Genomic DNA, 24,647 nt, shown 5'->3' on the forward strand with positions numbered 1-24,647 from the left:
CTAACAACGTTGTCGTGGGCAGTTTTACTGGTTACTGCTACAGGCTGCTCGGGAATTGAACGTTTTCGGAGATCCCGTGGTCCATTTTATTCTGTCCGCGACTGTACATACTTCAACAATTGTTCTGTGTTATTATTCACTTGATACTTTCTAAATCTTACCTTAAAATTTATCGGAGGAAGTTTTGGTCAGTTATTTACTGCTATGCTTGCAAAACACCCACCCATCCAACGTGGTTAGTAGAACTGCAGAACCCGCAGCGTTAAGTTCTTTTTTTATGACTTTCATAAACAGTAAGAAACGTGTATTTTGTGAGAATTTCGAGTAATTTGGTTCGCTTGGAGCAAATAACCGCAGCACATGGCCTCTGGTAAACAGAGGCCTACGTTGCCTCATCATGGTCACAGAGTTCATGCGTCATAGAGCCAAATGATAGGTCACTAAGCTGTAACTTCTGAATAAAATTCAGCTTCGGAGGCTAAATTTGAAACAAGAGTCTGAAGTTCCAAGTTGCTAAAATGTCTCCAACTGTACTGTCACGTCGCTAAGAAAATCGCTGATTGCTAAAAAGTCGGTAAATCAAGTGGCATTATCGCTAAATATAAACATTACTCGCTAAACACACACAGAATTTACTAAAGCAAGCGAAATTATCGCTAAATAGAAAAATTACTCGCTGAACAGACGCAAAAGTTGCTAACTCAAGTGGCATTATCGCTAAATAGGCACAGAAGTAGCTAAAACAAGTGACAATATTGCTAAAACTGTAACAGTAGGGCGCTGAGTGTTGACTTTTTCTTGTTCTATGGTACATATGCACACATAAAAATGAAAATAAATTTTAGCAAATATATGTAAACTATTGGTAGGACCACATCATGGACAGAGTCAGCAGATAGCGAGCGCCTTAGGTGAGCACAATGATTTCCAGATGCTCTTCATAGCTGATTCTGAAGACTTCAATGAGATCCCTCGAGTCTTCGGTGGCTTACATGAAGACAATCTGCTAATTCTCTTCAGGCATGATTCACCTGATGATGATTCGATGACTCATAAATTGTTCGGGCAATAAGCTCAAGTATAACCCCCCCCCCCCCCCCCGCCCCCGTGCACTCCCAGTGAGACATGCCAACAGACCCCTACACAGAGGGCTGGGTTTAACTTATTTTTCGCGTTAGTGCATTTACCTGGTTTCCATAGGTGGTTAGATCCAATCCAGGTCACTCGTCAGCAGCATTACTGGACACGTGCTGTGTCTTTCCAAGCAGCGTCCCACTGCCTGCTTCCAAGCGAGGTAGGTCATAGCAAACTGCGCACTCATTAGTCCTCGCTTAGATATTGATGTCCATACGCATAAGCCCACATCTCGCAGCAACACTTGACGTGCCTCTCGAGCACTCTCTTTCATCCACCTCAATGCGTGGGGATGCTCCATTCGCATCCCGCAATAGTTCATGCGGTCGTCCGAGGGCTTTGGTTCTGTGCAGTAGTGAGATGTGCCGAATATACCGGTTGCGTAGCCGAGTATGGGAAGTAACTTAGCGCGGGGTGCCTCGCGACCGTGCGTTTTTGCCATGCTGAGACCGGGCGCGAGCATTGGGCAAATAGAAATGTGCATGATGTATGTCCCCTGGGAACGCGTTCCTTCGTGAGGGAACACTCGTGTCGTTGCCGCGTGGGCTATATAAGAGAAACAGAAACAAAGAAATGCCTACCGCACGTGGCAAAGTGGAAACGGTGCTCGGCCGAACCTCGAAACGGGTCTGTAAAGGTTGATGCAATAATGGGATGAGCCAACCGAAGGACTTCGCAATGTCAGGTGCTGTTAGCGCTGTGGTGATGGAAATTGGATTACATTCAGACAGCCAGGGTCGTACGCCAGCATAATCTGTTTCTGACTGGAACTACGGATTGAGTGAGTTTTCAATCATATACGCTTAAGGGAAACAATATTATAGGCACAGGTTCGACGAGGTGGAATCGTCTGTGGTGAGTACATTTCAAGACCAGTCACTATCGCGTTGAGCTTTCGGGCGTAGAAGGACGTAGATTCAAATTCAGGCAGCGCGTCCCCCATACTACAAGAAAACTTATTGGAAACTTTCTTAGCATTACCCCCGAATTTCGGGGACTATTTCTTCTTCTAACTTCCATGGGTCTCCTGCTTTTCCCAGGGGGCTCTGCGAAAATGGTGCTAAAAAGCGCCTTCTGTCCTGAACTGGGTATAGTACCAAGCTCGGTCGTCTGCTTCGAAAAGCACCTTTGCAATATGGAGCCGCCACATTCGGTTGTGTTTTACCACGGCTTCCAGCAAATATCGGGCGCCGAAGATCTTTTCAGGGGTTTGCACGCTCCGTAAAGGCAAGAAATTATGCAATGCCGAATACGTGTACGCCGTTCAAGAAATAAGCGGTGAAGTTTTAGCGCGGTGTCAATCGCAAGTGAAGCGAGTCGCGTATGAAGTTGAACTTCAGGTAAGGTTTGCACGCTGCTAGAGTCAGGCGCACAAAAGCGAGGAAATGCTTGCTACAAATAAATTAACAGCAGCGATAAGCAGACATCAGGTATACGGAACTGCTCGAGCGCAGGACGGTACGCACCGCGACGGCAGCGGTCTTTCAGCATGCCGCGATGTACGAACTGCTCGAGCGCACGATCGTACGCGCCGCGACGGCAGCGGTCTTTCGACATGCCGCGAAACGGCAGGTCTCCTGCAATCTTTGTTGACTGCATGCCACTAGAAAAGTAGTTGTACCTGCACTGTAGTAGCGGCCATCTGTCCCTTTAGCAACTGATAAATTACTTATGCAATGCACATGAGCTCACAGTAACGTACGTGCGAATCGCGCTGCAGCGCAAGGTCATGCGCTGCTCGTCTCTGGCGTTCGGCGCTGGTTCCCACGGTTTACCGTCGGGACTGTAGCTGCAAAAGACCGAATTTTAGCAGCGCAATCAAGCAAGCTTCAGGACAGGCGAAGCAATCAGCATGGCGCGAAATTTCGATTACCCAGCGCGCCCGACGCTCCGCTTCGTGAGGCCTCGAAGGAAAACGGTAGAATCTGATGTTGGGATTCCGGCCTTCTTGTTCATGGCAACCCACGACGCAGCAGTAACGACGGTGACGCTTCTTCAAGGCTGAGCTAGGTCTCTCCGGATCGGCTAGGTCTCTCCGGATTCCTTCTGCTTTCAGCTTTACGTCCCACGGCACACAGAGAGTCCATTTTCGTTAAACTACAGGCTGCAGCCAGCTCGCAGCGTGGTCGGCGTGGTCTGTGAGGAGTGACGAGCCTTTTCGCACTCGCAACAGGGCAGCAAAAAGTGCGAATCGACGAACACTCGGGCTAGAAACGTGCTTCGCCACAACCAGGGCTCAATACTATGCAAGCTGGTACTACCCAGATAATGTTTCTCGCCGCCACCAGGCGCCGCCACTATACCTCGAACTCCAGCGCAAGACGCCCATTGACCACGCAAGGGCACACTGACGTCATATAGTGCTGAATCGGCTTGTATAGCACCCAATTCGGAACACAAATTCTGCACCCGTACCCACCATGGTAGCGCACTGGCTATATCGTTGCGCTGCTGAACTCGAGGTTGAGGGTTCGATACCGGCCACGGCCTCTGCATACGTGCACTTAGATTTAGGTGCACGTTAAAGAATTGCAGGTGTTAAAGTTATTCCAGATTCCCCCACTACAGCGTGCCTACTAATGATATTATGGTTTTGACAGGTAAAACCCCAGAATCTAAAAATGTTTTCCCATTCTTAACGCTCATGAATGTCTAATCAGCCCCTGCTGACTGTGGCGCTCGACTAAATATTGTGCGCTGCATGTGTTCTCATTCACCAGCGTCATTTATGACGTATGCGCATAGTATCAAGTGATTTAAATGGGTGGAAATCATCAGCACGGGGTCTTTCGGCACAAGCAACAGCAGCAGCGTTTCGCAAATTGCCAGAAGAAGACACACTTAAGCACTAATCAATCAGAAAAAGGCAACTGACGCCACCAGACGTATATACAAGAGACTACAGAATAGCCGTTCTCCCAGCTGTGAATGGTGGCCCCTCGGAAAATCCAAAGAGCCGCGGAACAAGAACAAAATTAAGAGATGACACAGAACCAGGGACACGTCATATTCTGTATATAAAGGGGACTGCTCATTGTACATATCATATGTGCTGCATTTCAATGCACTGTTCTCCAAAACTATAAAAAGCTTCGCTTATATGGGCAGACATTCGGGATGTCCTCAGTAACTTTTTTTTTCATCAGAGCACGTGCCTCCCGACGTTGTGGCGGAAAACAGCGTCAGGCGAATCTGTCTGAAACGTACTGCGCAAACTGAAACCTTTCTTTTGCTCTCACCAAGTTCACTGAGCTGCAGAAAATTTTGCTAGGCTTGACTGAAAAGGATCGGGAAAGCGGACGTGAGGAAATAATGGTATAACGTTTGATCTTTTCTCAATAAAGTGTGTTTCCTTTACGAACCAGTTGGAGCCCGTGCGCAGCCTTCTACCGCGGTTTCTCTTTCCGCGTGAGGTCAGCATCATTGATGCCCTCTGCAAAAGGCTTCGCGCAAGGGCTAATTGCCCCCCAAGAAGAGGGCAGGGAGTTGTGCAGTGGAGCTCATTAGTCGCAGTCCACCACACGTCCCCTCCCGGACCTGACATCAGCAACGGATACGCGGATACAACGACGCGGCAGACTCGGGAAATCATAGCATTTAGGCTCATTAACACTAGGCCGATCCGACACCGATTTCAGTCTGCCGACTGTCGGCGACAGCGTTTTTTACACCTTGAAAATATGTGAAAATATGAAACACATATGAAAATACAGCTTTTGCAGAACCCTTGTACACAACGTAACACACTCACGTGAGATATGAAATGAAATAATGAATTTGTCCGCTTTAAATGATCTAATGGGTGCCGTTTACAGATCCGCGATATCTGTTCTTGATGCAGAGCTACTAGTTGGTAAACTTCGGGCTTCTATATTGTTCAAGCTTTCGAACATTCAAGTTCAAAAAACATAGAAGCTCATAGTTCACAAATTAAGAGCTCTCCAGCAAGAACAGATATCGCGACTCTGTAAATAGCGTCCATTAGATCATTCAAAGCGGACAAATTCAGTGTGTCACCTTATATATTACATAATATTTTACGTTGTGTACAAGGGCTTAGCAAAAGCTGTATTTCCATATTACTAAATTTTTTTAGATTCGTGTGCAACATATCAATTTTCTCCGCTTTAGATGTACAATTAGATGCAATTCACAGAACTGTGATATCGTTTTTCATTGATGAGTTACCAGAGTTGTTAACTTGACACTTTCGTTTTCTGAAAATTTGCAATTTTTGTCAATTTTTAGTAAAAGATTGACGACATAAATTAAAAATTCGAAAAGAAAGTTCTGTAGATTTTCAAGTTTTTTTTTCTTGTAAATGCAACAAACCTCGTCACGCTTGGTGCAGTGGTTGCCGAGAAAAACGAATTCTCCTTTTACATGTATTTAGATAAGAGCACCCGAGCTAAAGCTTCCTTTAAAGGCGAAGCTTAAGCGCCTTCCAATTTTTTTAGGGAAGGGCTAACTTCACCCGACGACTTCGGGCACTCTGTCGGAAGGAGGATGAGTATACAAGTACTATACAGACGACGTCATCACACCTCCGCATGCTTGCTAACAAGCTAGTCGGATGCCTGTTCACGCACTGTTTTCTATTTAAAGGGGCTCACAGCCGTCATTATCAGCGCCAATAGACTGCCAGCGTAGCAAAAGAACTCGCTAACTGCGACGTAGCTTTCCGGACCTGGACGAAGCGAACGAAACGAAATGACAGCCGACATCTGCGACCCCGCAGCTATATAGAAGCACACGGCAATTTCTCGCCAAGTTCTTTTCTTTCGAACACTTGTAATAAGAATTTCAGTTGCCTGTAAGTAAATGACACACTTTAATCCGCTTCCCGTGTATGGCTGGGGTGGAAGTTCGGGCGAGATGGTATTCCGTGACGTTTTCTTGAATTTTCGAAACTCAGCAAAGGTAACAAGACACATAAAGACACATAAGAAATAAAGCGAGAGACAGGGGGGGGGGGGGGGGGGCGCTCTCTCCATGCATTGGAGGAACATTAAAAATCCCCTGGTTGTCCAACGTAATCTTGAGATCCCCCCCCCCCCCCCCCCCCCCCACACGACGGCGTGCCTCATAATCAAGTGGTAGCTTTGGCATGTAAAACCCCATAATTAAACTACATTCAATTCAATTCAAGTAAACAACCTACCTCGCATAATTCATAGAGGAGACCAGGAAAAAAATCAGCTGCATTCCTTGTACAGCGACTCAAATATTCGGGAGAAGACGAGCATACGGTAACTATTTTCAAAGCGCATAGCTATCCTAAAAACTTGAAACTTTCCATATACACCATTTGTAAAGGGTTTCATTTGTTCCAAACATAAAACATCTTCCTTCTTGGTCCTTTCCGAGAAAGCGAGGAAAATTTGCAACCGTTTCATACAACTCCTCTAAGCGGACCGAGAACGAGGGCTTAACAATTTTCATTTTAACCTCTAATTCACACACACACGCTTCAAATTTTGCCTGCGTTCGACAACGAAAGGGGAAACAGTGGTGGACGTACAAAAACGCTTTTCTTGGCGTGTTAGTCTGCCATGTGGTTTGTTGTTTAGCCTGCACTACTTTCCGCATCGGCCCACATTTTTCGCTGAGCAAAGTCACACTTCCGGTTCAGGTTGTAGGCGCGCGCAGTTTGAACGAGCGCATATTGGTTTATATTCGGCTTTATTGTGCTAATTACGTACTGATTTACACTAAATCTCTACATATTATTGTTTAAAAAGTCTTTTTGACGCGTTTCTCATTGTCCTACGTGCACTAGAAGGCTTCAAGTTGCCTTATTTTGTCGAAGTGTCCAGCATGTGGCAGCCAGATAGATATCCAGATCCCACGAACCCCAAGTTGACCTCAAGTCTCCAAAGACCTTGTCTTCAAAAAAAGAAAGAAAGAAAGAAAGAAAGAGAGCAAGAAAAGAAAGGAGAAAAGGACAATAGCTCTGCGTGCTTTTGCTGCAGTTGTGCCGAGATTGTGTTACGTCAATAGAAGGCAAAGACGTCAGTGCCGTGCTCATGGCAACGCCATAGCAGTGGAAATTTTCATTATGCAGTGCAGACGCTCCCATTCTCACACACAACATCCCAATTTTAGTTTCCCGAACGCATAAGTAGTATTTTAAAACAATATTCTTCTTATCACACGTCTATTAAATAGACGCTGTAAACTGAGGCCCTTTTCTCCGGTAAACATGTTTAATCGACACAATACACTGTAAACACAAATGAGCCCATATGGGCGTTTTAACAGTTGATATGCCATTTTTCCCCCCCAGCTTAAAATGAGTACGCCCACGAGAAGAAGTAAAATAAGCTAGAACCATTATTATACCCCCGACCCCATTTGAAGGGGCATTGCGGTTGTAAAATGGGGGTTTTCAAGGAATAACGGTGGCGTAGGGGAAATTGAGACGAGCCAAACAGAGAAAAGAATAACTCAGCCATGACCAACAAGGCAGTCAGCCGCAGCGACAATTTCAGTAGGATTATTTCTGCAGTCAGATTCGAAATATCCCGCGCAATGTGTGTCGGCGCTGTTTTTCTGTTCGGAGTAGCCGCGCCTTGGTGCTGCAGAGGACGCCGAAGTCGGAACTACGCGCGGAGGAACACCAGCCTTCGGAGCGCGCGCGCGCCCGTTGAAGCAGCTTTCAGCGACGGCCATTCGACCAGCGACGGCACATTCTTCTACCGTGGTTGATGTTTCTCACTGCTTTGAACCCCCAAGACTCCACGGTAAGTGACTTTGAACGATTATTACATGTTCTATGAGTGTGCATGTGTTCTAAGTGAGGAGACGCGCTGATATGACTTGTTGAAGGTCTCGATACAACATGGCGCGACAGTTGACCGTCCAGAACCATTTTGCACGATCACTGTGTTTCTTCGAGCTTTGTCGTAATCGAGGCGACTTGAGTGCTCAGAGTCAAGCGAGTGTACTTAAAAATTAGGATTTTATATAATGAGGGACTTTGCCGCGTCTTTAATTGGGCGGATGTGAGCATTCGACATGATCCCCGAAGCGCAAGCCACTACCATAATAGTTACGTGCAGTGCGAGGTGAGCTAAGCTTCGCCGCCTAACCGCGGCCTGAAAATGTGGCGGCTCGTTAAGGGCTTACTGCGGTGCGCGTGTGTGAGTGTTTGTACAGCGATCATTTGAGCGAGAACCGGCGGCGCTTCTTTGTGCGCGGTATCTGCTAGCTGGCGCGTACGTGGCGCCAATCCCCTAGCCCGTGCGATTGTGTGCAGTAGGTCGCCCACTTAGCGCGCATTGTGCAGATTTGCCAGTACGCTCCTTTCTATCGTCTGTGTCTCTTCGCGCCCACGTCGTTGATTGTGCAGGCAGTGCGCGACTGCGGCACGTAGCATGTAGAGCCTGCGCCCGTCGACTTTGATCTACGGGCGTGAAATGTCGGCGGCGCGTTTGTGGTATTAAAAGCGTGTGGTGAGCTTCCTACGGCACTACGGGTCAACGCCGCATGAGCTGCCGGTCAGAGTATAAGAACCTCTTTATTGTTAGCGTACTGCTTGGCGGTAACAGGTGTCCTGCTTGGGTTCAGATTACTGGATACGCCGTCACTTGAACCTCGGCGGCCGGAACAGGTGAGTACCAGTGGCGCCGGCACCTCGGCCGGCAGAAAACGGTGCCCGTGCCGTGACGAGATATATCAATTTACGCGATAGCATTGCCGGTGATAGGTCATACGGGCGCGTCGCTCCATGCCTGTGTTCTTTGCTGAGGCCGCCACTACGCGTGCGGTGCACTTACTACGTTATATCTATATAGTCGATGCTTGTGCAATGTTATTCAACAGCTGGCGCTGTGCTCTGGATACCTGAACTTGTTTAATGTTTAATTACTTTGCTGCTGTGCCATTGCCTATTGGGTACAGATATTTAGTATTGAATTCTAGGTGCCAAATTAACACAAAGAAGTTGCGCTTTTCAACTCAGGATCATATCACACATCACAGCGTCATCCTATATTGCACGAGTATTAATAACAAAATTTCTGTTGCTGGTGAAAAAAAAAAAAAAAGGGCAGACCGATCAACCTGTATCTGTGAGAAAAATGTGCTTCAAGTCCGCGATTGTCTATAAAAAAAGGTACTACCTTGGTATTCAATGTCAGTAACACTCATAAGTTATGCATCCTTTTGTGTGAAATAATTTGTCTTAGAAGCCATTCATTGTAAGGGATCAGTAAACATCTCATAGCTTAAGTAGTGCATATGTGCATGAGTTGGGCAAAGGTATTGGTTTGTAAAGAGCAAAGCCATTAAGATATAAAATATTGGCAAGCTTAGTTTAACAATAAGCTGACGAATATACAAAACCTAATGTAGCAGCAGATGTTCTCCAAGATAAGCTTGTGACCAGCTTTTTTGTGTTCTGTGTGATCACTGTAGTGTCAAATTTTTCATTTTTATTTCAGGACTGTGGCTGCGGTCGTTTCATTGCCAACTGTGAGGATGAAGCAGCTTCATGGCCGGAGATCGGGCGCCTCCCATCAGTTTCCCTTTTCAGCAATAGAGGCCTTGGTATGCTCTTACCTCGAGTTTGCTTTTTTACCCTGTATGTTTTGAGCGCAATGGCTAGTTTAGCGGCATTACTTAGAGTGATTGGTGTGACACCTGTTCCATAGGATGTATGCAGGTTATCCCACGTAACTCTAGCAAACTTTTAAAAATATGAATATGCCATCTAGCTGCACAGAACCTATGTAATGTTGTTTCCTGTCTCTTGGAAATACTTAGATTTGCTGCATTTTGCCTAATTACCTAATTAGTCTTAATCAATTAATCAACTTCTCAAATGTAATTAGATAAAAAGTCTCAATTATAAAATTGTAGAGCAACGTGAAAATTTCCCAGTGCAGCTATCTGTGGCTCAATATGTGCTACATAATGTGTTTTTAGAGCATGAAAGAAGCCTGAGAATCTTGCAAAGTGCCTTGAGTATGTTTCTGTGTGACAGCGCCTGTGTTGTGTTCTTCCTTCAGTCCTCGTCTTTTGCGCTGTACTAACAGTCGACCTCGAGTGGCCATTCCCGTGGCAGTCTTGCATGTATTGAGTGCTTGCCCTGTATAGGCATGTGTGTTTCCAGTAAGCAAAAAATACTGAAGGAGCCCAACGTGATGTATTTCAGGACAAGTGTATGGTGTAAATTACTATGTGACAATAAAATAAACTGAAACAAGACTTCACAGTAGAGGTATGCAGGTGTGTGCATCAGCATAATGACGAAAACCTCATGCAAGTTTAGAAAAATATTCATTAAGTTAGTTTCTGTCATTCTTCTCTGTCACATTATTATTGCAAAAATGTGCTCTCTAGTATTGCACGATTAAAAACACAGTTCAAACACATCATTTGCTGGAACCTTGACATTCATAGCAACATAGAGAGGAATGGTTAAAAATTTGCTTTGCTTCTCTGACCTTCATTTTAGGTCTTTCTCATGTTTGCTAAGCTTCTTAAACTATCATAGACCCCTTCCAGGGTTTACAGGCAGCTTGAGCACATTGTGCCAGATTATGGAGAAGCTGCAGAGGTCGCAGTGTGTATAATGATGTGCGGCAAATGCAAGTTTATTGCAAGATGCATTATGCTCGGTACCAATTATATTAAGTTATAATTTTAGCAAAAATCTCTGTTTTCCAGATATATATCAATGTGTCTCCAAAGAACTGCACTTTTTAAAAGAGTTGCTCATTCTCTGTCTACTGTTCGGTGTTGTTAAATGCATGTATGTTGGACAGCATAGTGCTTGGCCTTCAGCTGAAGGTAGTAGTGTAGGTAGTAGGTAGTAGTGTAGAAAGTGGTAGCAGTAGTAGCTTTATGCATGTGCATAAAGCTGCAGTAAGCCAAATGCGAAAAGATAAGGGCTAATACGATACAGCCACGTAGCAAAATTTACACAAGCAAACTGTTTGATGCAATCCCTAGGAAACTAAGCAAAAATATAAGAATGTGCTTATATGATAAACAGTACCTATGTTTCAGGCGCATGGCCTTCTACCGCCATATTCCATAACAGTTCATTATTTAACACTTTAAAACTACTTGCCCTGTTTATGTCTAACTGCTCTAAATTCGAAAATTTTCATTGATTGCACTATGAAGGTTTTGGGCGTGGCTTAAGTTACTGCCAGAATTAAATTTATAGTTGTGGCCGTCCTATGTGTGATAACAAAAAGCCACTTTGGAACCAGGTGACTGTTATGCAGTATGCTAAGTGTGCGTATTAGAACAGCCACTTATATTTTCATTGTAACCATGTATAAAGTATGTATGTACACATCTCGAAGCCATAGACTGTGTACTGTTAATTGGAGGTGTTATTGTGTGGAGTAGGTTTTTTTGTAAGCATTGTCTAGAATTTGCACTACATTAAGGTGTAGTGAAGCCAAGCGAAAAATATTGACAAAATGGCTAAAGTACATTCTTAAGAGTATTAAGCGCACTTAGATGACTTTACAGCATGTAGTAAAACAAGAATGGGAACTGAAGTGCTTAATTTTTGTTCATTATTACCATATGGCACCAACATGCAATGAAGACAAAAGAGGAAGAGAAGTGAAGTGCACTAAAGGGCAACTCGCTCCTGATGGGAGCTGCATTCACATCTACATGATGCATGCAATCTTTGAGTTATAGCAGCAGCTAACCACCTGTTCACATTGTTGCACATTTGTATTGTTTATGTACTAAGTCTGGCCCTGGAAGTGTTAAGCAGTGCCACTTGTGGCATTGGTGCTGCATGCAAGACATCCTTCTAACCACAGGTGTTATGTATTATGTAAACCTAAGTTCTTTTAAATTCATGTAACCCACAAAAGCTCCATTTGAAAGGATGTGCCATATTTGCCACCATTGCAATGAGTAGCATTGGCTGACAGTCACAGGGCGAGACGTTAACCTTGCTCAGCTATTATGCAAAACTATTTTACATACAAATGTGGTAATTAGTATACATGCTGAAAGCCTCACAGAATAAAATTTTTTATTCGCATCTTACAACGATTGTTATTTTGCTTTAACTCAGGAGGCCTTTCTACCTGCGTTGCATCCTGTGGCTGGACCACTCCCACGATCTCGGCAGAATCGTTACACAGGTGTGTTCTTTTGTGATTCTCAGTACTGATATTTTCTAGTTTACGTTCAATGTAAATGCACAGATCAAATGAAAAACAGGTTAAAAGATGAGCTCACAGGCACTGTATCCAAATGTTTGTTAGGAAGGAAAATCTTTTTTACAAGTTGTCATTATAGCAACACAAGAGAGTGCACATCACACCACCAGTACCTAGCAAGCAACAGCATTATACCGTAGAAGAAGCCAAAACATCAGGCGAAAACCTGTACTAAACTAGGGACTGTATTAAGACCTTTTCGAGGCTTAAACTATTTCTTGGGTTACTCTGTCTAATTGCTTGAACTGAACTGACGTGTCCTGCAAAACAATTTGCATTTGCATTTGATACAATCTGCAGCAAAATATGAACAAAGGGCTGCAATACTCTAAGGGCCTACTATTGAAGTTGCAACCAGTCTTCCCAGTGTACTGCAGCCTCAGGAACATGAAATGTGGTACACTGTACCACATGCACACACTACAAATTTTAATCCATGGGCATCTGTACACTGTGCTTGTGCAGGACTGCGCAACTGGCTGTTTATTCGTGACTGAAACAGCTACGTACATCAAGACTGTATTGGGAAGCCACCATCTTTTTCAGTCAGTGTAACAGTCCATAAACATATGGATTTCCATGAGCATTTTGTCTGCCACACTTTTCTTTGTCGTTTTTTTGCACTCCAGCTTTGATGGCTGCAAGACACTTCAGGCTGGCTGCAGAGACAGTGGTAGCCTAGTAGGTGGCCTCACAAAGTTGTTATTTTGATTTTTAAGAGCCGACTTGCTTTGGACAATGCTGAATAACACATCAAAAGGCACGGGATTATTGACAAGGTTAGAATGACTTTGAAAGAAGTTTAAGGCTTCTTTTAAACTCTGATCTGTCTGCTGAGACCAAATCATGTCAGCTTTTAATGAAGCAATGTTCAGGTTGGAAAGCTGCAAGGCTGTGTGGGTACTCAAACACCATCATTGATTCATATAGCTGAAGTTGCTGTGACATCAAGGCAGAAGGAAATGACATGGCAAAGGAAAGGTTGGTCGACAAAGGACTCATTGGCAATTATGTAGGTTCAAGGGCTATTGCACTGAGTAAGAAAATGTGTTCCTGATACAGCGTGAACAGTGTTAATGCTGAAGAACAAACTGGCACCATCTCCCCAGTCCTACACAAGCACGTGCATAGAAAGGGATGCCTGTTGGCCTTGAGGGCCACCACTGGAGGGATCACCTGCTATCGCTATGACATAGAATGTGACATCAGATGACTATAGTTCACACCTTTGCTGCAGCTCGCTGGCTGGGCAATTGAAGCCTTGATTGTAAGGATGAAAAGTTTCAATCACAAGGTGGCAATTTAGTTGCCAACTCTTACAGCATGGTTCACTACTCAGTGCTGCAGTGCTGGACGTATTTGACCAAGCCTGGTGCGAGTTCTCATGAGTACCCATGTTCAAGCTGCCGCTAGATACTTAGTTGATAAAGTCACTGAAAATGAAATTTGGTCATCGAAAGAGTCATGAAAACGATGCACGCAAGGCTTGTAGCGTGCTTACTTGGTATGACCTCAGTCAAGACACCCTGTGTAGAGATGCTGACAAAAGTGCAGCAGAAGTGTGGATTGAGGAGACAAAAATATAAGCTGTTCAAGTTCCACATATAACAAACTGATAATAAATCGCCGTTCAGCAAGAACTCCGGCAAAAGGGGCAAGCTGCACTCCCCACAACGAATGCTATAAAAACAGTACTGTTATTGCAGCAAAATTGCCTATAGCTCTTTTGATAGCTTGATAGCTGGTATCACACAATGTTTTCTATGCCACGGAAATATTCCAGCACGTGGGGGCCACAATTCTCCTAGAGGCCAATACAGACACAGGTTGCCAGCAAGCATGGACTAAAGATTTTTCCGTTTGCATTGATGTAGTCTACCACATTTTGTTTTCTTGGGTGCACAGTCACACTGGGGTAACAATTTTCTGCCTGAATATTCATCGCAGGGAGCAATGCAGCCAGCTAAAGCGAGTTTTTTGTTCACACCTTGCCACAGATGCGGCAAGATGTAGACTTGACCCATTTTTCTAGGCACATTTGTTGGGTTCAAGAAAGAACACAGAGTAGCTTAAGAACTTTATTCCTTCTAGATTTAAGGCGTGGGGCCAGGTATTAACCATTGTTTTAAGAATTTTCCCAAACCGGGAAAGATTCTTTCTTGAAAGTCTTCTCATATCAGCTTGATACAGTCCCTGGCTTAGTATGGGTGCATGTGCTGTGGCTTTGTTTTAGTCTGTTTAAAAGGTCGTTTTCCTTTTGAGTGTTCCAGTCGCAAAGAAATTACAAATATATTTTGATTTCAGGAACCCTTGTGACATTACATAATTCCTTTACATGTTGCAACCAAGCTTATTTTTTAAACACATGCCTTTCTTTCAGCATGAAAAAAACATCTTAGATGAAACAAGGCAAAAATGGCTGCTTATGCATTTGTACGATATTCCAACTGAGAGGGGTGAAAAGTAATAAAATGTTCTACTTTCATAATTTTTCTACCATGTGTACAACATTTCTTAATAGGCATGAAGCAAATTCACTTTTATCACTAGCCTATTACAGAAACAAAAAATGACAAACTGAGCTTTTAAGGGGGCCCTCAGAAGGGCCCAGTCCGTGCGTCTTCTTTTCTAGCGCCATGGCTGTGAGCGCAGCTGAGCACATCTGCAGCCTGCACACCCTGTTCTAGAGGTGATCTGCTGCCTGTGGAAAGACTAGACGTGCTGATATGGCGTGGTATTATGTGCACAGTCTTCCCCCGTGTTTAGTACACGGGGTTGCATAATCTGTAGTTTCAGAGATGCATTGAAGTTTGATACAGACAAAGCATTCACCTCCACTGCCAGCACTTTTCATGATGGTGTCGTTCCACTGTGTGTGGCAGTATCAAAGAGGACAAGGTGGATGCGAAAGCAAGGCTGGGTTTCCTTCATGCTACCTATGTGAAGGTATCGTTAACACACCGTGAAACCGTATCTTTGGTCGCTGACTCTCAAATTCAAAATTTTTTTCTCATTCAGATTTGTGTTTTCTGACTGCGGCCCTTTCCGTGGGAAAACAATCCATTTGCAAATGTACTTATTTGACTAAACGGTCGAATCTGAGTACAACAAACCAAATTGCTGATTTTGGTGCATTCGTTATGTTGGGGTTCCTTTGTATATGACTCCAGAAAAAGCCGACCATTGTCTGCTCACACTCCGCCGCGCCCGCCCATATAGGAATAAACTTAATTTTGGTTGGCCACGATGCTTATTGGTGTAGTAGCTGTCGTGTGTCCACCCATACACATTTTGTTGGCTTCCCGAAAACCTCAAAGAACAGCGGTATTTTGCTTATGTGCATTCACTAATCAAATAAGTACATGTTTGCTAGAATCCCCATAATATTGAGTTAGCTGGTCTGCTTGAAAATGTTCAAAATATGGCAGTTAGATTTGTAATAGGAAGTCATACTAAAAGGCTTTGTATTACTGAGAGTAAGGGTAAGCTGCAATGGCAGGATTTAAAAGACTGGGAAATCTCTTCAGTTAAGATTATTTCAAGCATATACTGTTCCAAACATGTAGAGAATAGAGAAATTCATATCAGGCTATCATCATACCTCACAAGAAAGAGATTACACTAAAAAGGTTTATTAATTTCCTTTACTTATAGGTGATGCCTCACATTGTTTTTTCCTTGGACCAAAGGGACTGCAAGGTTTTTCAGCCTGCAATTGTTTGCATAGTTTTCAAAGATAATTCCCTCCCTGCTTTGTGTGCTTGATTTGAATGTAAGTTACATTACACAGAATGTATACCCCCCCTGCAATGCCAGTACAGGCAAAGCAGGTACTAAATGAATAACCACGAAAGGATTTTGGAGCGAGCAAAAATGGCATGTGCAATAGATATGCGTAGATGTCCCGTTGGTGTTGCTGTCAAACAAGAAATTGGGATATCGAGGAACTGAGCAAAGTAACTACATGTGTGCTTACCAAACTATAGCTGTCATTTACACCTTGATTGTGACTTAGCTACCAAAAGAAGTTTTTTTGTCTTGTTCTTTTTCTGTTAAAATGTACTTTTTTCTTTGTCTACTTTCGTTTGGGTTTTTGTAGCTATATCGTGCACATGTGGCCAATAATGCCGTGTGGAAGTTAGTGGTTGTTGGTATTTCTCACTGCCTGTCGTTTGTTCAATGTGTGTACTAAAGTCAATAGAGCACCAACTAGTATAAACTAGTGTGTTGAATTTGTTTTCTTGTTTTAGTACAAATGATCTGACTGGTTATGTGCCCAAATAAACAATTAGATTATGAAAACAAAGTTCATCAGAACATGTCATGCGTTTTACTTATAATTACCCTATTTCAACTGCAGAACCCACATATTAAGGCATGTAGATTTAAGTGGAACAAGTCTTTTTGCAATCCTTAGTTCTGAATAGGTGAGAGCAGTGCTAAGGGCACAAAGTGAGTCCACATAGATAAATGGCATGGTGCACTGTGCACTGACTAATAATTGATGTGTTTTTGCAACAGACAAGCAAATAAATATCCAGTAATGCCTTGTCAGAGGCACGAAAGCACATAAAGAGGCAGGGGGTGGTCAGATACAAATGTGCCGTGGTTTCAGGTTTGTTAACAAGCATACCACTTTTCTGTAACTTCAGAGAACATGTGCTGCGCTGACACATTAATCTTTTTTTTTCTTGTTATATTGTGGGATTTGATTAGTTTCTGGGTTAATGGTTGCTGCTTTCGCTAACATGTTGCACTTATGAAATTTGGGCTGTCATCGGCACTGTTTACAGTGTATGTACTCTTATGGTCACATTATAGTGGTGCTTAATCGTGAAGGCTCTCATTCAAATATAAGCTTGTCTGGTCTACATATGCTTTCCTTCATGCCAAAGGAATAAGATATACTATGTTTATGTCAGAAGGAAAGAAATTGAGACTGGTGTCTATTATTGCACATAAATCTATGCTTAGGTGCGTTAACATTTTTGCATAATTTCAACAACTTATTTAGTGCATTTCTGTAACATTCACACTCTTTCTTATCCACTTAGGTGTAAGGAATAAAGGCAAAAAAGTAAAGCATTGCAGTGGATTTAACTTAATGCTCTTGATTCTTGTTACCTTCTTGATAGCTTTTCTATTTGGAAGAGCATATGTACAAAAGCATGTTTTGACCAAATAGGCTGCTGTTTGGGAGGCTTTGCAAGCACCACTATAACGTGACAAAAGCAGTGTGTGGCCATTTGGTTATATAAATTCTGGTGTAATGACACCACAAAAAGTAAACAAAGATATGTACGCACATGACACAAGCACCGGATCTCACTTCAAGCTTTAAAATAAGGAAACAGGCAATATTTAATAACAGGTGGAGACATGATGTGATGATATCTGTTAAAAGAAATTCTTTATGCAGTGCAACTAATGGATCACTGATACATTCGTCATACTTTTTAAATGTTGCAAGCCACAATTACCTTGCATGTTGTCAGGTCGTAATACCTGGCTACAACGCAAGTTTTGTGGAACACAGGACCGCAGTCACATTCTTTGCAGTATTTAACATTGTGTGATGGAGGATTGTTTCACACGGATGACTCATACTCCCTCAATTTCCCTGATTTCGCATTAATAGAGCATCCCATCTGTCCAATGTAGGCACGGCCTTATGATGGCAGCAGACTACACAACGCTTGCGGCCTAGCTCACTAGATGCATATTGTGCTTCAACCACAACCAACCTTTTCCTTTTTTTGGCTTCTGCCTTTTATTACAGCACAAAACTCTCCTAACAAGGGCCTAAGAAAACAATGATTTGCGCAACTAAATTAGGCATGAATATGGAATATAATGAATGAGATGAAGTAAAAAAGTGGTTGCAATTGTTTCGTATGCATTTGTAATTTTCATGGGTAATTGTGTAGCTGGTCTCTACGGGCAAAAATTTTTTTTCTGTATGAAACATGTGATGAGAGATTTGCTCTGATGAGAAAAAAAGACAAGCCAGGAAAACAAATTAATTTGTTGCGTGCAGCACAATTTGCAGGCGGTGCACTGTGCAACGGAGGTTATGTACAGTCAGCCATTCCCATCCAGTCATGCTTGCATTGCATACACACATTGTATTAATTTGAGATTGCGGCTAATGAAGTTTGTGTGGAATAACTCTCATTCGCACATAGTGATGCACTGCAAAATAGATTGGTTTGTTCCTGTGTTCATCAAAACTTGTAGCCAAAAATTATGAGCAGATGTACATAAGATAATTAAGCTTTGGCAGATTAGCACGAAAAGAACAAATGCATCAGTCATTCTCAGCTACATTGCACAAAGAATTTGTTTTTGAATTAATGACATCACTTCCTGTCACTATGTGATGTATATGATGTCTGTTTTCTTATTAAAGCGAGAGTTGAGGTTAGGCACTTGTGTCCTGCATGTCTTTGTCTTCGTTTGCTTCTGTGGTGCCATTACACCAGAATAAGTCCATGACAGGAGCTGCCAGTCTATGCAGTTATACTACATTGGGCTCAGTACGCCTGGCGGCCTGAATGTGACGAGTGCGAAGTAGCAGTAAGAACTTCAGAAGGGTAGAATTTTGTGTTGGTGGTGCATATTACAGTATGGTGAAGCGCTATAGATGGAACATTGTGAGGCGAGACAGATGGGAAAGTGCTACAGACAACTGTGAATGTTTACTGGAAAGTTTCGCTGCAGCGGGACAATGCATGCGTTATCCTGGTGCAGCAAAATTTGCCAATGTTCATAGTTGTCAGTAGTACTTGCCCATCTACATTACACTTCACCGTACACTAGTAGCAGTAACAACATAAACCAACTGACCCGAGCAATAATGAAAGCCCACAGAATTGCCAAATTGTAGGAGAAATGTTTCAGTGTAACACGTGTTTTGTTAACTGACAAGCAAATGGCATACATGTCTGCGAACCGATGATCAGATGCATTTTTCATGCACATACATTATTTTGTACAACTGCTTCCTGCTTTGGTTTTTTATGGCTTTTAGAAAGCATTCCAAAGTACTTAACTGTTTGTCTGTTCTAAAATTGAATCTGTTCTCAGCCAGCACTATGTGGCATTACTGCATAAGCCCTTACTTCGTCACTGTCCTTCGCACTGTTCCCAACTAAATATGAATAACCAAATAACCATGTTTTTAAATTTTCAGATTATGAAGAAAATACTCTTAATATGTATTTCATTAGAAAAATTTTCTCAATTTTAGGAAGAAGTCTGGCTGGCCCCAAGCCTGGTGCAAAATGAAGAAATGGCACTCCACATCAATTCATGTTTACTTGTCGTCATAACCAGTCTGTTAGCTTAATTTTTGGTTCCTATTGAATTCTCAAGAAAGGTACCAACTCTGTCATTCAATCTGCGAACAAATTTTTGCACTTGGGGATGCAGCCATGCACAAAGCCTTTGAGCTCATTAATATCTTTATTTTTTAAAGAAAGTGCAGCTGCTGCGTGGAGCAATAGGTTGAATAAGACGAGGGTAAATGAAAAGATGGCGAAATTAGTCATCAACAGTTGTCCAACAAAGGAAGTCTCAAGCTGGAGGCAACATCTTTGCAAGAGAACCAAATGGCTCCAGCCTGAGACATTCGTTGTTCAACCTGGCAAGTCTCCTTCTCTAAATATTTCCTCTAGCCTGAGACCTATATCCATTCCACCACCCTTGACCAACAATACACCTATACATTTGGCAACCCATGGAAAGGTAGCAAATTCACATTCAGGGAAAGTGAATGTAGTGTGCACCCTGGAAGGTAGCATGAACAGTATTTTATTTACTTAATGAAATGCAGATTTGCTATCCAATTACTTTATTTTGATCCCCGTTTTATAATTGGACAGCATGGTTCCTCAGAGAGAATAATAATTCGAAGCTCACACAATTTTGCTCCTTTATGTCCGTTAAATCTGTCCTGGTTGCTACACTATCAGCCCTGTCTGCAATTGCGTAGCAGTGTTTTGAGCATGCATCCAAATTCAAAAGAATAGTTAGGCTTCTACCTCAGAATGTTTGCTACTGTGTTGCAGCTCGAATTCTATGTCTAGGTGGTCACTGTGATGCCATGTGCTTTTTAAATAAGACCAATATGCTATTTGAAGGGCAAATAAATGCAATCTCAAATGACCTCAGCTCAGGGAATGACACAATTGGAGGTCAATATGATAAGGAGGATTTGATTTCTGAAAACAAGGCACTTAAACGGGAGAAAGCATGACTAATTTCGTATAAAGATGCTGCTTTTGGATATGATCAGGGAACGTACTTGTTCGTGGCTGCATTTGCAACATGTTACATTGCTGGCTTTATATATTGCACTGGGTACAGTGAAATGTTGCTGCTTGCACAATATTCAACTAAACATGGTAGCCATGCTAATGTGTCCATGCAGAACACAACTCATCCACTATTATGGACTACAGTGGAATCTCGATAAACGAAAATCGCTTCGAAACTGCCGCTTAAATAGGACACCATCCTGATAATTGGTTGGCTCTCTGCAATGTCTCTCAGTAAATATAATGCCTGGTAAATGGAACCAATTTCCCTGGCACCTTGAGGCTCCATTTAAAGAGCACCCACTGTAAAAATATAGGGGGGATCGTGTTTGGAACTTTCGTAAATGTAGTCTTAAACAAAACCGCATTTCAGTGGGAGCGAAATGCAAAAGCACCTGTGTACTTAGACAGGTGCATGTTAAAGAACCTCAGGTTGTCCAAATTAATTCGGGTTACTCGCTATGGCATGTGTCATAATCAGAAGGTGGGTTCTGGTTCATAAAATACAATAATTTTTAATAGCTTGCTCAGAAATCCAGCACTAAATTATGTAGCTTGTTTGTGTGATGAGTCCCAATTTCTTAATTTAGTACTTTGACATTTATCATATTTGTGTGCTAGTCCATGCAAAATACCACTGATCGGCCTCATTATACCAGCCACTGTTAATTAGGAATGGCTTAGTCAAGCAACTTAAACTTACAGCACAAACACCTAAGATGAACCACAAAAGGAAGATACAACACACACTGGTGCTAACTTCTTTATTTCTTCGTCGTCGATGCAATATAAACCCTAGGCCACACTACCGCGCAGGCACTCAGATTACATTACAGAGATCTGCCAAATTATCACATACGCAAGCGTAGGAAGTCAAATTCAGATGGATGCAGGGACAAAGATATCTTACTAATGCAATTATCGCCCTGCCTTTCTTGTGGTAAGCCTCTAAGGCAAGCCGCACATGCTCATTCTTGCTTTTGCCAAGAATCGACGTCCCATCAAGTTGTGCCTCACAATTGTTGCAAGAGTTTATATGCGCACCAAGGTGCGCTCCTCTATCTACATTTTTGTTTACTTGTTGCGCATGTTCCCTGAGTCGCTCATTGACGCAATGCCCTATCTAGCCAAGCTATGTCTTAGCACATGAGAGTGAATTGTATAAACCACGCCGACCGCGCACAACACGTATGAAGCATCATGCCGAATTTGGCGTCCTCCTCTGCCCTCTCCGCAGGTGCGGGAGCATAGCTTTAAAAGCTTGTTCGGTGCAGAAAACGCCAAAGGAACACTATGCCTGCAAGCAATTTTCTTGAGTTGATAGATGACCTTATGTGTTTAAGGGACCGCGCAGGGAACATGCACAAAAAGTAAACAAAAATGTAGATAGAAGAGTGCACATTGTTGCGCATATAAACTCTTGCAAAAATTGTGAGGCACGACTTGATGGGACGTCGATTCTTGGCAAAAGCATGAATGAGCTTGCGCGGCTTGCCTTAGAGGCCTACCACATAAGAAGGCAAGGTGATAATTGTACCAGTGACATAGCTTTATCCCTGCACCCATCTGAATTTGACTTCCTACGTTTGCATATGTGATAATTTGGGAGATCTCTGTAATGTAATGTGTGTGCCTGTGCAGTTGTGTGGCGTAGGGCATATATATGCATCGACGACGAAGAAATAAAGAAGTTGTCAGTTAGTGCCAGCGTGTGTCGTGTCTGCCTTTTGCGGTTCGTCTTAGGTGTTTGCTCTGTAAGTTTTAAGTTCAGAATTATGTGCCAACTAGGCCAAATGAAGTTTTACTCTTAGTCAAGCGAGCTCAATATATAGTCTGTGCAAAAGTGTGGAGCGTCAGTACAAAGTAACAGTTCAAACACATGGCTCTGTAGTTACAGTTCAGTATGAAACGAGATAAGATTTCTTAGCATTTCTTTCATTTACTAATTTCATTGTATTAGGACATGTAGAATACTAGCAACTGGCATGCTTACAATGTACAGTGCTCTTTTTTAAAATCCAGACAATTGTTTTGCTGGGGCTGAAATGTGCTTTCTTTTGGGCCCGGAAGTGAACATATTATATTTCTTACATTTGGTGTAAAATAAATTTTCTTCACTGTCAGTGTGTGTCTCGTGCATTTTTCCTTTCAGCAAGTAGCAACTGCTCTCGAAGGCGTTTGCTGGCCTCGGAGGCACTGCCGATAAGCTAGGACGACTGTATAAAAGCTTTGCAAAGAGGGGCTCTGTGATCAGCGAAAGGGAAAAAAGGTGAAGACGTGCGGTGACGGGTTCATTCGCCATTGGACCACGTGTGCGCGTGACTTGGTCGATTCAGCGGTGGCCCTGTGCCGTCGATTGGACCACGTGTGGCGAGCCCGCGGCGAAATGCTTCGTGGCGGTACGCCGCGCCTATGCAGCAGCAGACGGAACACCGCAGGCCAAGGTGTCGGACGCCGGCGTTCGCTCCGAGCAGGTGCGACGCCTGCTCGGGTGGCACTCACGGACGGCCGAGTTCCCTTGAGCCTTGATCGCCGGCGTTCGACATTTCGGCCTGCGGTGTTCCGTCTGGTACTGCGTAAGCGCGTGACCCGCGCCACCATGCATTTCGCTACGAGCTTGCCGCACCTAAACTAAAATGCCTTTAATTCCTTCACAATACTCCCATTGTACCTCTCAGTCAAATAGGGGGGGGGGGGGGTGAAGTGGGCGTATACGGTACCCCCGTTGTGTGCCCAATTAATGCCCACGTCAATGGGAGTTTTATCGTACGCCCTTTCAATGGGAGCAAAAAGATGTACAAAAGGGAATGCGCTAGAGGACAAGCAAAAAACGCCCATCTGGGTGTTTTTTTGTTTACAGTGTACGATATTATCTAGAGTGCACTGTGGGTACAACCTCAGCAGCAGCACACATATTATTGAAGGCGGTTACTATCCATTTTCTTTCTTTTGCAGAAGCAGCAGAATGTCACGCGTTAGCTACCTACCTTGGTTCCTCCAAATGGTCCTTAAAACGCGCCGAGCGCAGCCTAAGAAATGCGTACGAAATAAGTTATTAGATCAACATATCAGCAGCTATTTACGCAAGAAAATCTAGAAAATGGTACTGTCCAGTCTCCGTGTTATAAATTACGGCATAATTCAACTCATAGGGAATGTCGACGTTAATGCGATTAGCATTGAAGCAGAAGAAATGTAGGGACGCACCCTAGTGCGACCGTCTAAACGCGTCATGTAGGAGACGTGTACTGCCGCCGGACGCCTTTTTCGCGTTTTCCCTTTGGATACGCTGCGCCGTCTAGCGGCGCCACCACGAAGTCCGCGCGGGGTGTCCGAGATGCGTTACGCGCGCAGTTCGGTGGGGCATGGTGAGGATCAAGTTTGCGTTCCTCGCTTTGGCATGACTATACGGATAAATTATCTGACCTGGGGTGCTATGCAGGATGCGCCGAGTTTCTCGTTCACCCGAGTTTTACCCGAGTTTGCTCGACGGCAGTCAGTGAACGGAGATAGCGCGGGACGCGCAAAGGCTGCAGGCAAAAAAATACGTAGACAAAAAGCCGCGTATGACAACATGAGCGCACCCTGCGCGGGACGCTGCTTTCACGTTTCAAGCGCAGACGGCTGCACAACGAAACGCGCCAGCGCCGCGTATTGTTATCAACGGATTATCGCAACTTAGCAATACCGTGACTGTCCCGCTGTCTGTCTGCACACTTGCCGTGAGCCGCTTGCCACGCCTTTCGCGGGCGCGTCAAGGGCGTGCCTCCTCTTTCGGGACTATCTTTCTATCCTCCATCGAATGCGAACAGGGTACATGCGGCGCATTCTTGCACTTACACTTTCGCTCAAACGAATACGTTAAAATACAACAAATAATATTACGAAAATTTTTATTTCTTTAAGTGTCTCTTTTTCGTTCTGAATGCTAGAAATTTCTGATGACAAACGGAGATCGAGCAAACTATTAAATTTTGCACTTCTTGCCACG

The 24,647-nt window shown here is 43.5% G+C and overlaps 1 long non-coding RNA gene across 1 annotated transcript; it reads left to right on the forward strand.

Annotated features, from left to right (window-relative positions):
• Nucleotides 1–7,387: 7,387 nt before the first annotated feature.
• Nucleotides 7,388–22,779, forward strand: LOC129386189 (uncharacterized). The gene is made up of 4 exons (XR_008613650.2): nucleotides 7,388–7,877; nucleotides 9,579–9,684; nucleotides 12,191–12,260; nucleotides 19,588–22,779. It is a non-coding gene; the product is annotated as an uncharacterized lncRNA (long non-coding RNA).
• The last annotated feature ends 1,868 nt before the right edge of the window (nucleotides 22,780–24,647 follow it).

Source organism: Dermacentor andersoni, chromosome 4 (assembly GCF_023375885.2).
Source record: "Dermacentor andersoni chromosome 4, qqDerAnde1_hic_scaffold, whole genome shotgun sequence".
NCBI classification, from domain to species: domain Eukaryota; kingdom Metazoa; phylum Arthropoda; class Arachnida; order Ixodida; family Ixodidae; genus Dermacentor; species Dermacentor andersoni.